Source organism: Micropterus salmoides, unplaced genomic scaffold, assembly GCF_014851395.1.
Source record: "Micropterus salmoides isolate LMB-PRFRI ecotype aquatic unplaced genomic scaffold, ASM1485139v1 Ms_hic_scaffold_5, whole genome shotgun sequence".
In the NCBI taxonomy this organism is placed as follows: domain Eukaryota; kingdom Metazoa; phylum Chordata; class Actinopteri; order Centrarchiformes; family Centrarchidae; genus Micropterus; species Micropterus salmoides.
In genome coordinates, this window is record NW_024044237.1 from 11,388,585 (window position 1) to 11,402,980 (window position 14,396).

A 14,396-nucleotide genomic window follows, 5' to 3' on the forward strand; every position below is an offset into this window, starting at 1 on the left:
TCTTGTTCTCTTTTATTCACTAAAGGTGGGGAACAGGAGGAGACCTACTATGTGTGTGTAAGTGTGTGTGAAGAGAGGGGGCGGGGGTACACTGAGTACTTGCAGTGTGTTTGGGCAGTGGTGTGTATATTTATGCACGTCTGCATTTGTGTGTATGTGTGTGTGTGGGTCATCAAAATGAGCTGAGGTTGCGGTCTGATGCGGAGGGGGTCAGACGGGCTGAATCATTGTTCTGGACTTGTTTGAGGCTTAAAATGTCAACATGGTTCAGCTCTGCTGTCCTAGTTAGCCAAGCATTAACCCAGACAGCCGGACTGACCACGGGTGTGTTTATGTACGTTTGTGTGTGCGTGTGTGTGTGTTGTGGTCGCAGACAGAGAGCACAGCAGCAGGGCTATCTGCTCGATCTGCCCATGCCAGCGGATTTAAGCAGGATTTAGCACCGTGCAATGCATTTGTTGTTCTTTCTGATCCCTCACATTTTAACAAGACATCAGGGGCTGGGCCCCTCTCTGTCTCTCCCTTCTTTCTCGCGCTCAGAGTGTAATCTCACCTTATCTACAGCCCCTCATTTCATCATCACACACATCATTTCACCACTAAATAACTGACTCTCCAGCCCAGGGAAGGGAGGACTGTGATGCCTCCTGTAAGAGACTGTTAGAGGAGTGTGTGAGTGTAGGGGGGGCTTATGATCGCCATCCCTCCTCCTCCAATGTCAAACACTGGCAAACGGCCAGCCATTGTAAGAAATGGTGAATTAAAAAGTCCCATTTTCTGAAGAAAATACCCCCCATGAAAATGAACATGATTGGATTAAGGCTTTTACAACATCTATGGGCATTCTTCTTGGACAGGGGCATTAATAAATAAATCAGTTAATTCACAGAAGAAATAAATGCAACATGAAATTTGCAAAACGGTCATAATCCTGTCCTCCACCCCCCACCTCCCTGGCTGAATATGATGTCATGAAAGCATGTGCAGATAGGACCACTCGTACGAGGCTTGGGAGCGGGTGAGACGTTATTTCCACGCTATTGTCTGATGCTCTTGGGGTTGAGGAGAGGACCGGGTGTGAGGGGAGGGCTTGCGCTAATTCAAGGGCCGATAAGAGACAGAGAACGCGGGGTATCCTTTGTCCTACCTCTCCTAACAATTTGCTGGTTTCCAGCAGCAACACTCTGCATGTGCTCGTGTGTGTGTATAACTGTACATATGTTTTCATTTGTGTGTGTGCACCAAGCCCGGGTACACGTGCGTGTGTCTATGAAGACACGGACACAATCAGTCTCTAATTGGATCTACAAGATGCATCAGTGAGGCATAAACAAGTTTCCATGGCAACATTAGGCTTTGTTGCTGACCACCCCCTCTCCTCCCCACCTTCTCTCTATTCCTCCCTCGATCCCCCCAATCTCAGCCCCCTCTATTTCAGCTCCCCAATCTCATTCCCTCTAGCTTTCTTCCTTCCCTCTCATTCACCTCCTCAACATTTCCCTTATTCTGTTTTCTCTCATCGCCCCTCTCCACCCCCCACCCCCCCTCTCTACACACAAAAAACACCTACACAAAAACAAGCGTGAAACCAGAAGGAGGGGAAAAAAGAAAGACCAGGCAAACATCACAAATATACCTTGATTTGTTTCACTCAACAAGTAGGTGTTTTCTATTTTCTTTTTTTTTTAAATGTTCTGTTTCAAAAGTATTAAAAGTACTTAAAAGCCTGGCTCTCAGATAAAACAATGAGCCTCACACCCCACTTCTCAGTTTTACAACCCATTTATTCCATTATCAAAGCAAGCCGCAACAATTTAGATGAATAATTAAGATTTCCAAAATCTTAATATCTTAATATCCCTGAAGGATTTAATCACAAGCCGGCCCCTGTCATTGATTCAATTTTCCAAGCAGGCCTCCTAGTTGGCGGTTAGATAGCTATCCTAAGTGAATTCTCTGCTTCTGTTTCCCAGCCTTTGTTAACTGTCTGCTATAATGAGGCTCTGGCTGCTGTGGAGGTCTGGAAGCGCCATCGCAGATGGGAAAGAAGCAACATAAAAGAAATAGGGCAGCAATTAGTGTTTAGCCCAGTTTAAAAGCCCTCCACTTGGCAAGCTGCAGCCCAGCTCCAGTCCAGGATGTGAAACTAAACTGGTGGGCTGGGACTTTGTCTCCCGTTTGTCTCTCTGTTGGCTTAATCAGCGCCACTCCGGTGCTACACACAGCCACGCAATGGAGAGGAGGAGACGAGTGACTGAAGATTATTGTACTTTTGAGGAGGTCGAAAGGGGAAAAGGGGCGAAAAGGGAGGTTGAATTGCATCTTTCATTCACGTCGTCTGGAGACCTGTTGATCAAAGAAGTTTGAGTGCACAGAGGAAGAGTCTTGCAGATACAAACGATGTTTCTGGGAAATGACCCTGAACGAGAGAGTGCCTTTATTCCCCTCATGTCAAACGAGGTGGATCTGCCTGAACCAAACAAAATAAAGAGAATCATTTTAAAAACAACTAAATGAGGTTGGTTTTGTTTCATCTGGAAGGCTCCATGGCGTGCTCAATCCAGTACAGAGCTTATGCAAACAGACCTACACTACAGCACAGCAGAGAGAGAACAGAAAACAACGAGGGAAAGAGAGGAGAACCCCCTCCTCTCTCTTTTTACATTCCACTGGTGAATATGAGCACATGATCTCACATATGCTACATCCCCCCACCCCCACCCCCACCTCCCCATACACATACACACACACGGATGTGAGAGCACACAAAAGCACTGTGGGGTGCATCCTGGACCTTCCCAGCCCAACTTCCCAGCCACCCCTATTCAAGCGTCCTGCCCTCACCGACTTTTCATATAAAACGCCGCCTACACTAAGGCCCACTCAAACCCCTTACAGAGCCTCAAACCAGCCCTTCCCCCCATGTTCTCCACCCCCGTCCAGTCAACTCAGGCCTCTGCCCTGAGCATAGCACTGGCAGGCAGCCTCAGCCGCTGAATGAATGGACCCGAGACACAGAAACTGTGAGAGAAAGAGGCAGAAACGGCTAATATCAACAGAATGGTGTCAAATTGATTTGTTCCTCCCGAGCAGCAGCATGAACATGCCATACATATCAATTAAAATCAATTATTCTCTACCACGTATACAGGGCAATCCATCTCTACCAGAGGGAACATGCCTAGCAGCCTGGATGCATGCCCTACCTCTTTCTCTTTCCGACTCATTTCTGCAGGCCGACATTCAATCCATATCTCCTTCTCTCTGGCCTTTAAAGCACATGAGTGCGCTATGCAAAAACAAACACGCATGCACACACTCCGCACACAATCATCACCACAACAGGTACTCTATTCCCCTCGCTATCAGCGTGGTAATTATCACGCCAGGAAAAGTGTTCCCTCACCAATTATCATTTCTCTTTTTACAGCATCCACAAAATCAGTGTGGATGCCCCCCACCCACTCATTATTACAGGTAGCCATATACAGCAGCCATATCTACATTTGTTTCAATCAATATTCCATTGCCTTACAGTGCGCGGATTTTTATGGCTTCTCATGAAGCGTTACCATTATTCACCCACATGACAGGGTTACGTTTAAGTCTGTTATGAACACAAAGCCATGTTATGCAAAGGGTATTGTAGTTGAGCTCATGTGTAATATATATGGCAGATGGGGTATTTAAAGCTGATTCACTTGCCTAAGGCAATCTACGTTTTGCGTAATCATAGGGTACAAACGCTTCCTGTTCTCATTCAAGTCAATCAATGTTAAATAATTGTCTGCTAGCAGGGGCTGTTTCATCTTGGCCTCACAATGAAAACATTCGAACAGCAGCTTCTGAAATGGCTTCCTCCCGATGTGTGGTTGAGACCCACCAAGCGCTGTTGACACATTGATCATGTGATCATTTCATACTTGGAAGAAAGGGCATCAAACTCTCAGGATGTTTGCACGGCTTCAGAGAAATTCGCCAGGTATGCTATTGTCGAGCCATGTGAACTGTATGGAACAGATATGAAACCAATTTATGCCGTCTCCCTTTAGCGAGAAGCGACACAATGGGAAGGTGAGCCGGTCATAGGTCTCGTAGCCGGCGGCTCAACCCGAGAGCCTGTATACATAGCTGGCTTCTGTCAGGCTGTCGCAGGGGAAGATGTTCTTAGGGAGGCCTGACTGTAAACACATACACATAAACACACACCCTGCAGTGTATACACACTGGTTTCCTCACATGTCAAACACTGTAAACAAGTTGCCTCAATGCTGGTGCAGGCCACACACACACACATACAGAGACACACAGACAAACACAAGGATCCTGAAATTAAGCAAAACAAGGCCCATCTGGCTCCAGAATTGTTTATCAAAGCAGGAAGGATTTGACCCTTATTATAAAAGAGCAGGACAAACTTGGGTAGGAGTATTGGATAAACTATAAACTCAAGTTGCATTTAAACTCCAGTAGACCAGACTTGGCAACTGTGACTTGATGAATAGCAGAAAGCTTGGTATTTACCATCCGTGCTGTCCCCATTAGAAGGACATCAATGAAGATGTCAGAGGCAAAAAAGACAGGCAGAATATCCTGAATTCCACCCTGCGGAGAACTGCTTTTGTACGTGTGAACACAGACACCCTCTTTCTCACACACAGACACAGACAAATACACACTAGTTTCAGTTAGCTCAGTCAACAGGCTGGCATGCAGAGCAAATCAGATTCAGCGTGACTCATAACAGGCGAGTTATCACACACACACATACACACACACACAAGAGTGGCTGACACACACCTCTTATCTTCACCAAACAAGCTCAGTATGCTTGCCCTCGATCACTGTCACATGAGGGGCTAGCATCACACCATCGGTGGCCATAATGAGCTAACAAGATGACGCCCAGATGGCCTTGCCACAAGGAGGACAGAAGTGGACGTTGTTGCTACACAAACAGGCTGAAGAGGACTGCTGAGCGAGAGGAGTGTCAGAAGTCATTAGGGAGGAGAAAGAGCATAATCTGTTTCTTCTTATGGCCTCTGTGGTTTCCGTCAATGCTGAGCCCATCCCTCTCTAAGAGCAGGGGAGTTAAGCGAGCATGGGTGTATGCGGTTGTGATTGAACGTCATCCACGGTATCACTGACAGCGAGAGAAGGCCCAGACTGTTGCTCTCTGAGTCTCCACTTATTCATCCCGGAGCCCAGGGACAGAGCTCTTCCAGCTGGAGGGCTGTGGGGCAGAGGGGGGTTGTTGGGCTAAGATTTGGCTCGGCTAGACGAGAGAGCTTGGGTCAGTTTCAGCCTGAGTTTAGCCCTCATTCTGGGGTTGCTCTGTGACCCAAACACACACAAGCCTCTTTCCTTTTCCCCTAGTTCCTTCCCTGGCCACGACACAGCACACACACACATACACACAAAACACGTACACAAACACACACACACACACAGCCAGCTGCCTCCCATCACTGAGGAGCAGCCACAGATGGGCTCTGCATGCTCCGTAAAGATCTCTCCACAGGCCCAGTCTAGAGTAGCTGCCAAACCCGCCTGGCCTGAACCCACTGTATGTGTGAGCTTGTTTGTGTGACTGTGTGTGCAGATATATACGTGTGTCCATATACATGCCTTGGTTGGTGATAGTGTGTGTGTTAGTGTGCCAGGCCCCCACCCCACACACCCCTGCCCGATGTGCCAGAGTTGGTGGGGGTGTGTGTGTGTACGGTGGAGGGGCTGGACAGAGAGAGGAATCACCCGGGACCAAGAGCTGCAGAGCAGAGAGTCAAGAGCTGGACTAGGATGCAAGGTTGTAATCAGTGCCGAGCAGAGCAGGACGGGAGAAAGCACGAGAACCTCCCAGAAGGACAATAGCATCTCTCACACTCACCCAATTGTGTTTTAGTCCCACTTGGGGGAGCAAAGGAGAAACTAGAGAGAAAAAGAATCATAACCATTATCAAACCCACGCAGCTTGCCCGGGTTGTTAACCAGCAGCCATTTTCTGCTCTGTATCTCCAGCCCCATCGATAAGCCCCCAGAAAGCATTTCACAGAAAAACCATCCCTTTAATGTTGATACTCAATCAGCAATCATGTGCTAATAACACACACAAGCACGTACAAACACACACACACACACACACACACACATAGAGCTCCATGTTAGAGTTATTTAAATTCTGTTTGGCTTAGATAGGTTAAATTCTTTTTTTTTTTACAATTGCCCTCCTATCTCAGCATGGTTAAAAATTACTAGAGGGAATTACACAGTTTTAAGGCTGAATAATGAAGCAAAGTGAAAAGCTCGTTGAGGATGAGAGCCAGGCTACGGTTTGTAGCTAAAGTTAGCTAATTTCTCAAACTCGTGCTCTGAATGAGCCGTCTCTCAGTCACACCATGGGGGAGGGAGGTTTAGTTGCCCTGCTCAGCAGTATTTTGGCACAGACACATCTGGGAATCAAATCAGCATGTGATCAGCCACAAGACATCTCCCAAACAAACCTGACACCCATTGCTAATGAGATTTTTTTTCTTCAACATTTTGGAAAAACACACTTATTTGCTTTCTTGCCTAGAGTTAAATGGGAAGATTGATACCACTCCCATGCCTGTACGGTAATTATGAAGCTGGAGCCAGCAGCGAGTTAGCTTAGCATAAAAACAAAATATAACACTGCAATGTGTTGTTTTTACACACTGATTTTTGTATGCATTCAACAAACAGTATATAAAATGTTAATTAGTGAGCTTTAGAGTTTCTGGTTGGCAGAATTTGTTACCTTTGGACAGAGCCAGGCAATCTTTCCCACTGTTTCCAGTCTTTAAGATATGCTAAGCTAATTGACTGCTGGCTGTATCTTTAAATTTAGCATACAGAAATGACAGTGGTATAAATGTTGTCATCCAGCTCCCAGCAAGAAAGCAAATAAGCATATTATTTCTTTAATGGCAATAACATGATATTGATCCTTACAAGACGTCTTCGTCTACAGAGAGACTTGGGTTTGTCTCTTTCAGAATAGAATGAAATTCTTCCAGTTTAAATTTTATAGCAACACTTTAGGATCAAGGGAGAGCTGAATCGATATTTTAGGAGTCTGTGTGTTGTTAACAGGTGTTAATATGACACAGCTACAGAAAGTCTGGCACACTGGAGAGAAACCAAAGCCTTCCTGGAAGAACAAAGGGAAGACATGGCGCACAGAAAGCAAATCAATCAATCTCTGCCAGAACACGTCTGGCTTTGACAGCACGGTTCTGAACCTGAAGAAGTAAAAGATAGCATGCAGCAAAGTTCAAAATACTTTCATTGTTCATCTGTCAGTGTGAAAGACAATTGCAAGGGAGGGGGGGGGAATACTAACACAATATTTATCTTGCATCCCCTTCCCTCCTGACTCACTCTTTTTTAATGTATTCCTGCTATTGTGAGGAGTGCTGGGAGATGGATGGGTATAGGAGTCCGGTAGGTGATATGTGTCTGCTACAAGCACAGTGCAGTCACTCACACATTTCCCCTGTCTCCAATCTCAAGCAACGGCAATAATTCAGTCACCAACAAACAGCGGCGGGGGATTTTTTTGTGTGGCATTGCAATTGTCGGTGGTTGGTGGTTTTTCTTCTACATTGTTCTTGAAACTGCATCCCTGGGAAACTGGGAAAGTCAAACAGCTGACGAGATGTCACCTCATGAACTCTCTCCTCAGTTTCACACACTCACAAACAGCCACGTCGGCGATCTGACGCACACTCTCCCTCTCAACCATTCTCTTTTTCTCCTTTAACACACACACACACACACACACACACACAGTTGTAAGGATCTTTCATAAACTGCTTGTCAAGCTCAACAGCACCCAGTGCAGTCTAAACGGACCGTGAGATGCAAATTGTCATATGCATTGACTGTTGCCTTTCAAGACTGGTGACTCTTCACATCATGTCAGATGTGTGAGTCTTATGATGGCTGTTGGCCTTCCCTTCGTTCACAAGTCCACTATAAAAGCTCAGAGTAAATCTGTAAGGGATTTCCATGAAGTGGGAACGCATTCCTCTTAAATTAGTTTTTCATTTAGCCTACAGCAGCACTAGCTTAAGAGAACGTGTGTGGTGCAATAAAACATATCAGTCTTTAACAGTACTTTCCCTGTAGCGATACCTGTTCACTGTGCATGCCCATACCTGGGCCTCACAAATGCCTGTTGTGACTGGTCATGCAGTGCTATATGGAGAGCATGTATGACCTGAGGCATTATCCTGTGTTCGAACAGGGACATGTGCATGCATGAGTGCACACGCATTCTTGCATGTGCACATTCTTTAAAAGCCAACAGTAGCGAAACAAGAGAAGATAGGCCTCTCTGTGTGCAATTGACAGAGTGAATTACACGGTGAGCTAAAACACTAGCTTTCTGTCTCACACAACAGTGCTGGATGGCTTTCAGATGGATTTTAGCAGAATCTTGTACAAACAGTGAGTCAATAATGGGTTAATGGCCAATCGTTGAGGAAGAACAAATGTCAAGTGATTTGCGGAGAAAATGTGAGTTTAGGGCACTTTGCACCACAGCCTGTCACCCAATCACATCAAGGGCTTGCTGCCAATAGGTTCCATTTGCAGGGCTTGACACCAAAACTGCATGCAGATATCTGAATGTTCCTAAGCCCTTAATATGTGACTCGATATACCTCATCAAAGACAGGTCCTTGGAGAAGAAAAAAGAAATTCCACTAATGAAAAGCTGATAATTCTGTCTCTAACGATTCAGGAAGCCATGAAATCAATGACAAATTTGTGTTATGAGGAAACGTACAAGACATTTTAATCCTTCAGCACTTTGTCTCTGATATTTATGTCTGTCGCCAGCGCTTTCATTATCATAAAGCGTGTTTAATATTTCTCAGCTGTGTGAGAGGACCGCCACACTACAGATGATTGAGTGCACTAGATTTACCGGCTCTTTCTGTCTCCCCTTCTCTTACGCCAGCTGTGTCCACGTACTTCAGGTCCTATACACACGACAGAGTCGACCGAGAGAGAGAGGGCAACAGAGAGAAGAAGAGAGGGAGGGAGGGAGGAAGCACTGTGCAAGCACTGAGGACACGGTGCCAACCAGAGAGGCCCACCGTGCCTCAGTCCCATCTCTCCAGCTGAGGGCTTTGATTCGCCTGATTGTCTCCAATATTGAGACACACAATAAACACAACACTTGGCGGCCATTTGCAATTCTAATCAGTCCCTCTCAACTGGCCCGGACAACCCAGCTACAGCCCTCTGGGATATCACTCATCTGACTGCAAAATAATGACACAATCATCGCCATGGCTACGCTCCTACTGCATCCCATGAGCGGCAGCATGGAGAGGATATTAATACACAGGAGTGCTCGGAAGACAAAATGAATTAGCCAGGAGATTAGCTAGATACCAGGTTAATGATGTGCCACGCAGGCAACTTCTCCCGTATAGCTTTTGTGGAGCGTACACCCCCCACCCCACCCCTAAAAATCACTAACGGAAAGTAGGCGAGCAGGTCCACACCTGCTTTTGCAGGGCATGCTGCAACAGGATTTCAATAAACCATCTTGTTTTCACCACAAAATTCTGACTATGTAAACTTAGGTTGATTGTTCCTTGATAAGGCAGCAAGTTGCAAACTTCAGCACTATCTGATTTTGACATGCTGCAAAGTGATGATAAACCAGCATGCAGGGTGTGATATGATCGTTTTTCCTCATAAAAATCTGTTTATGTTGAACTATGTGAAATAGTTTGTTTTCCGGATGTTGAGAATCATAAATCAATCCAATTTAAGAAGTTTAAGATAAGCGAAAAGATAAAAGAGGCTTTATCTTTAACAAACTGTCCCAAAATTATACATCTGTGAATTATAAAAGCCCATCTGTTTGCTTTTCCGGTGCTGTTTTCATTGACTTGACAACATGATGGTGATAGATGGTTGCAGATAAATGAGAGCAAAGTGACATGCAATCATCCACGTTTTAGTAGCCTTGATGTATTTGCTTTCACAGTCACCCGGAAGATGAGAAACTCAAATTTATTTGAGAAAGTAACAGGCACATCTTATGAAACTGGCTATTTGACTTGCAAATCATTCAGATGATTCATAACGGCGACTGTGCTCGTTTTCCCTCGTTTTTCTCGCCAGCACGAGAGCACGCCTGCATCCGTGTGTCCAAGTGTGTGTGTGCGTGTGTGTGTAGAGGCTTGCAGAGGCACGTGAATGACAGCCTGTCAGTGAAAGAGATGTCATTATCTGGCCGATGACTGTGCGAGTTGTGACCGGGGGCAGGGTCACATCACTAGTGGGGAACTGACACTCTGCGGACAGGAAACATTACTTTCTGATTTCCCACTAGAGGGGAAACACTCTTGTCACAATCTGCTATGCCACTATTCGACCTCATTTAGAGGTTATTCCAACATGCGAGACAAAAAAAAGTGTGTATGTGTGTGAGTGCACGATGATAGTGACAATAGCATGAAAGATACTTATCTCAAAACCTTTTTTTACAGGAGCTATTTCTTTTAAACAACATAGAGGGGATTTTTTGCTTTGTTGACAAGGCCTTGAAGAGAAGAGTTCTGATAAACCTCCCCCCTCCCTGTCCTTAGCCTTTGACTTTTTCCGTGTAACAACAATACACGGGTTTTAGTTCAGTGTCCTGCAGTCGATCTGCTAGGGCGCTGATAAGAGAAGCTGATGGATAGGTTTAATCAGCCAAGCCCAGGGATCAAGACCACGGGACAGATCAATCAAATGCTGTGTGGTTTATAAAAGAAACAGCTTTTATCTGTGTCACAGGGGTCTCTGCCTGCATTTCTTGTCTCTCACTGAAATCAGCATAAGAGAAAATAGAGAAAGTATCTTAAGAACATGTGTTGAAAGCCGCACTAATTAATGTGACTAACATAATAAGCCAAATGCAGTGGAGGAAAAAGCACAGTAAAAATGAAATAGGCACATCTGTAATCACTATACAGAGACTATTAAACTCCTAAGGCTTCTCTCCAACAAAGCATGAAGCTAAATGTCCCTGGTCAATAACATGCTAAACACCTCCTGACATTAACTGAAATAAAACTCCAACTGAACCCCTACTGAAACATAAAAACTTAACTGAAACTGAACCTGCACTGAAATCAAAGACAGAACACAACAGAGAGACAAAAAAGCTTAAAACTATCTACACCGAACAAACAATAGATCTCCATACAAGAGAGTGCCAGGCGCCATCATAACTAGGACACGGTGCTTTTAATACGCAGCTGCCTTCTGTGTCTTAAAAGCAGCTTCTTATCAGAGAATTTGAGTGACAAGTCTATTCTCTGCTTACAATCTCAGCTCATGATTGTAAAAGACAGCTACACGTGTCCCATCCAATCCAAGACAAATTAGTTGCTCTTTCTTTCCTCCCTTGGATAGGAGATCTTATCCAGACGGACATGCTTAAGTTGTCAGTGGGTTTCTAAAACCCATATTGAACAGCATATTGACTGATGCAATCGCAGAGACACACATCATTAGGCTCATTAACAGTGAATGTAAAAGGGGAGGACGGCCTAACTGGTGTAGCGGGAGTCTGTGTCTCCTCTGATAACACTCGCCTTTAACAAGCAGAGAGCAGGCAAGATGCAGGCTGTCGGTATTAAAATGAAATGCGCGCGCGTGTGTGTGTGTGTGTGAGATGTGCGTGCTAATAAATAGCTTGTCTGACATGATGCTACTCTCATTCACACAGTTTGCTCTGTGATAACCGGGCAGGTTGTGGCCTCGTAAAGACGCTCCATGTGTTGTTTTAGGAAGCCATTACAAACTGGGCCGTCTCCATTACAAGGGCTATCTGATCATTATTACCGCCATCTGTAACGCACACTCAAACCTTAATCTGCACAAGCCAACCAGCCACAGCTGACTCCTGAGCTTGTGCACACACACACACACACACACACACACACATCCACACTACCTTCCGCTGTGATATATAGGAGTCTGTGTGCGTACATACATCCAAGTGTGACACCGCCGCTGTTCCTTCATCACATTGTGGCTTTCGGGTCAACACGTTTAAGTCCAACCTACTTAAGCAGCACTGAGTGCAGCGCCGCAATCCTGTTGAAGCCACAGACTTGCAAGTCTCTTTGCAAGGCCGAACCACAACACCCGTGCAATGCAATCGCAATCTCCCAGCCAGGACTGCCTGACCCCTTCAAAGGCTCATCACAGGACGCACATCTAATGCAGAGAGAAGGCCGGTTAAAGCCTCAGCCGGGCACACTGCTTTGAAGCGACTACTCCAGCCCCTCCAATAGGAACCAAATCATTTCCCTTCCTTCTACCATTCCATTGTCTGAGAGGTGCACCAGGCTGCATGTGGGGCGCCTTCAAGGATCACACCACTCCATTCCAGAGCACGGCCACTACAGGGAATGAGACTCTCCTGATGCACAGGGGCTTCTCAACAATAAATATATTCATGCATTCATGTATATTTCAAATGAGAATTTGACTCAGGCGGCATAATGCACATGCAAGGTTCCAACTTTGAGATTCTTGACATGCATGAGGTGCTACAATGAGAAATGTATAAATAAATCAGAAAAAACGCAGCAAACAGAGCTCCTAAAAGCAGTAACACAGGCCTGGGCCCGACACGCAGAAAGGACTCGCAGAGGTTTGTCTGCAAAGAAAAGCTTTCATCTCAGAGACAGGAGAGGAGAAGAGACGAGTGATGTGGCGGAGGCTCGAGCTGTCATGTTTCACAGTGGGGGGACTTGAGAGACAGATGAGGGGAATAGCTAAAAGTAGTCAAAGTTTTCAGCGCGATGGGAAAATGGAAGATGAGACAGCAGAGCTCGGAAAGAGCGCCACACATTAAGATTAGCAAGTTAAAATCACAGAGTGAAATATTATATTACAGAGCCTTCAGAGGAAAAACTACCACGTTTGCTCATTAAATCTGAGTCAACACAATGCCGTCAGTCTTGCTCTCTGCATAGTTCATAAAGTGAGCGGAGAGGTTTAGGATATTGTGTTTGCTTAAGCAGACCTTCACTCTTATTTCCAATATCGAAGAGATGAGAGGCTTCCATGGCCGAGCACATCATGGGGGAGAATAAACACACATCTGATGGGAAACATGTGTGTGGGAGATGAAACGGCCTCCCTCATATGAATAGGATGAAATATAGACCTGTGCCCTGCTGTGCTCCAATCACGGCCGTAAGAACTCGGCGTGGAGGGGAAACGGCAGACCCCCCGACGGGCTCTCTCACTCAACAAACACACGCACACACAAGCTGCCAATATGGCTATTCTGGAGCGGATTCATGTGGAGGCCAGAGTCTGACAGTGACATCTCCATTCACTCTTGAATTCTTTTTCTCTTCCAAACATGCATGGACACACACACACACACACACTCACAGAGAGCCAGAGGCCATGGGAGGAGGAGCAGCGCTGGGGCATAAAAAAGCCTTTCTCCCTGCCGTGGGTCTCTGTGGGGTTTAGCATGGCATTATGGGAAGATTAGACTTTAGAGTGCTCTACTATCTGATGTCATTGTTGGTTTTACGTTGTCTGGATGGCTTGTGGAACTCGGCCCTGATGGCAGGCACATTTCTCTGAAAACAAAAATGCTCGGGGTTGCAGTTGTGATTGATTGCAGGTTCCTATTGTGTCTGTCTGGTATGGCTCTATTGGAAGAAGAATTAGTCAGACAAAAACTCACGGAAAACGCTCCACATCTGACTCCATCAATCAAGTCAGCAATCAAAATAATTCAATTAAGAGACTTAAATCCCGCTGGCTTACGAGTCCCTGCTCCAATAGCCCAGAGACAAACTCAATTTACTGACAATCCATACATGATAGCATTAACTCCACTTTAAGGCTCAAATCTTTTTCCATTACTTACATTTTCTAAATATCAAGGGAAATGCATAGGAAATAGCTGAGTTATACTGTTTACTTAAGGATTGGACAACTCGAAAAAGATTAAATAAACAAGAGCAAGTTTAAAAATAAAATAAAATTGCAGGCTGCCCAGACAACTAAACTAATTTTCAAGTTGTTTAGAAGGAGGACTTATTTGCACAACACAGAAACTTTAGAAATGTTTTATAGATCTTGTAAATGGCCGTACATCAGAGATGCAGGATTGTGGAAAGACTGGGAGAGGGAGGTTGCTGAATATGTGTGTAATTGTCTTTTTCCCCCCGTTTCCGAGGTGTGAAAGGGAATGTAGGGTTGCACTGGGGTGTCCCAGGGAGAGGCGATTGAAGCGTCAGTCACAGCTGCCACACAGAGCCCCGGCGCGCAGCAAATCCCAGGCCCGGCCCTTGTGGGCGGAGGGGCCGGGGCCGGGCCTGGGAGCA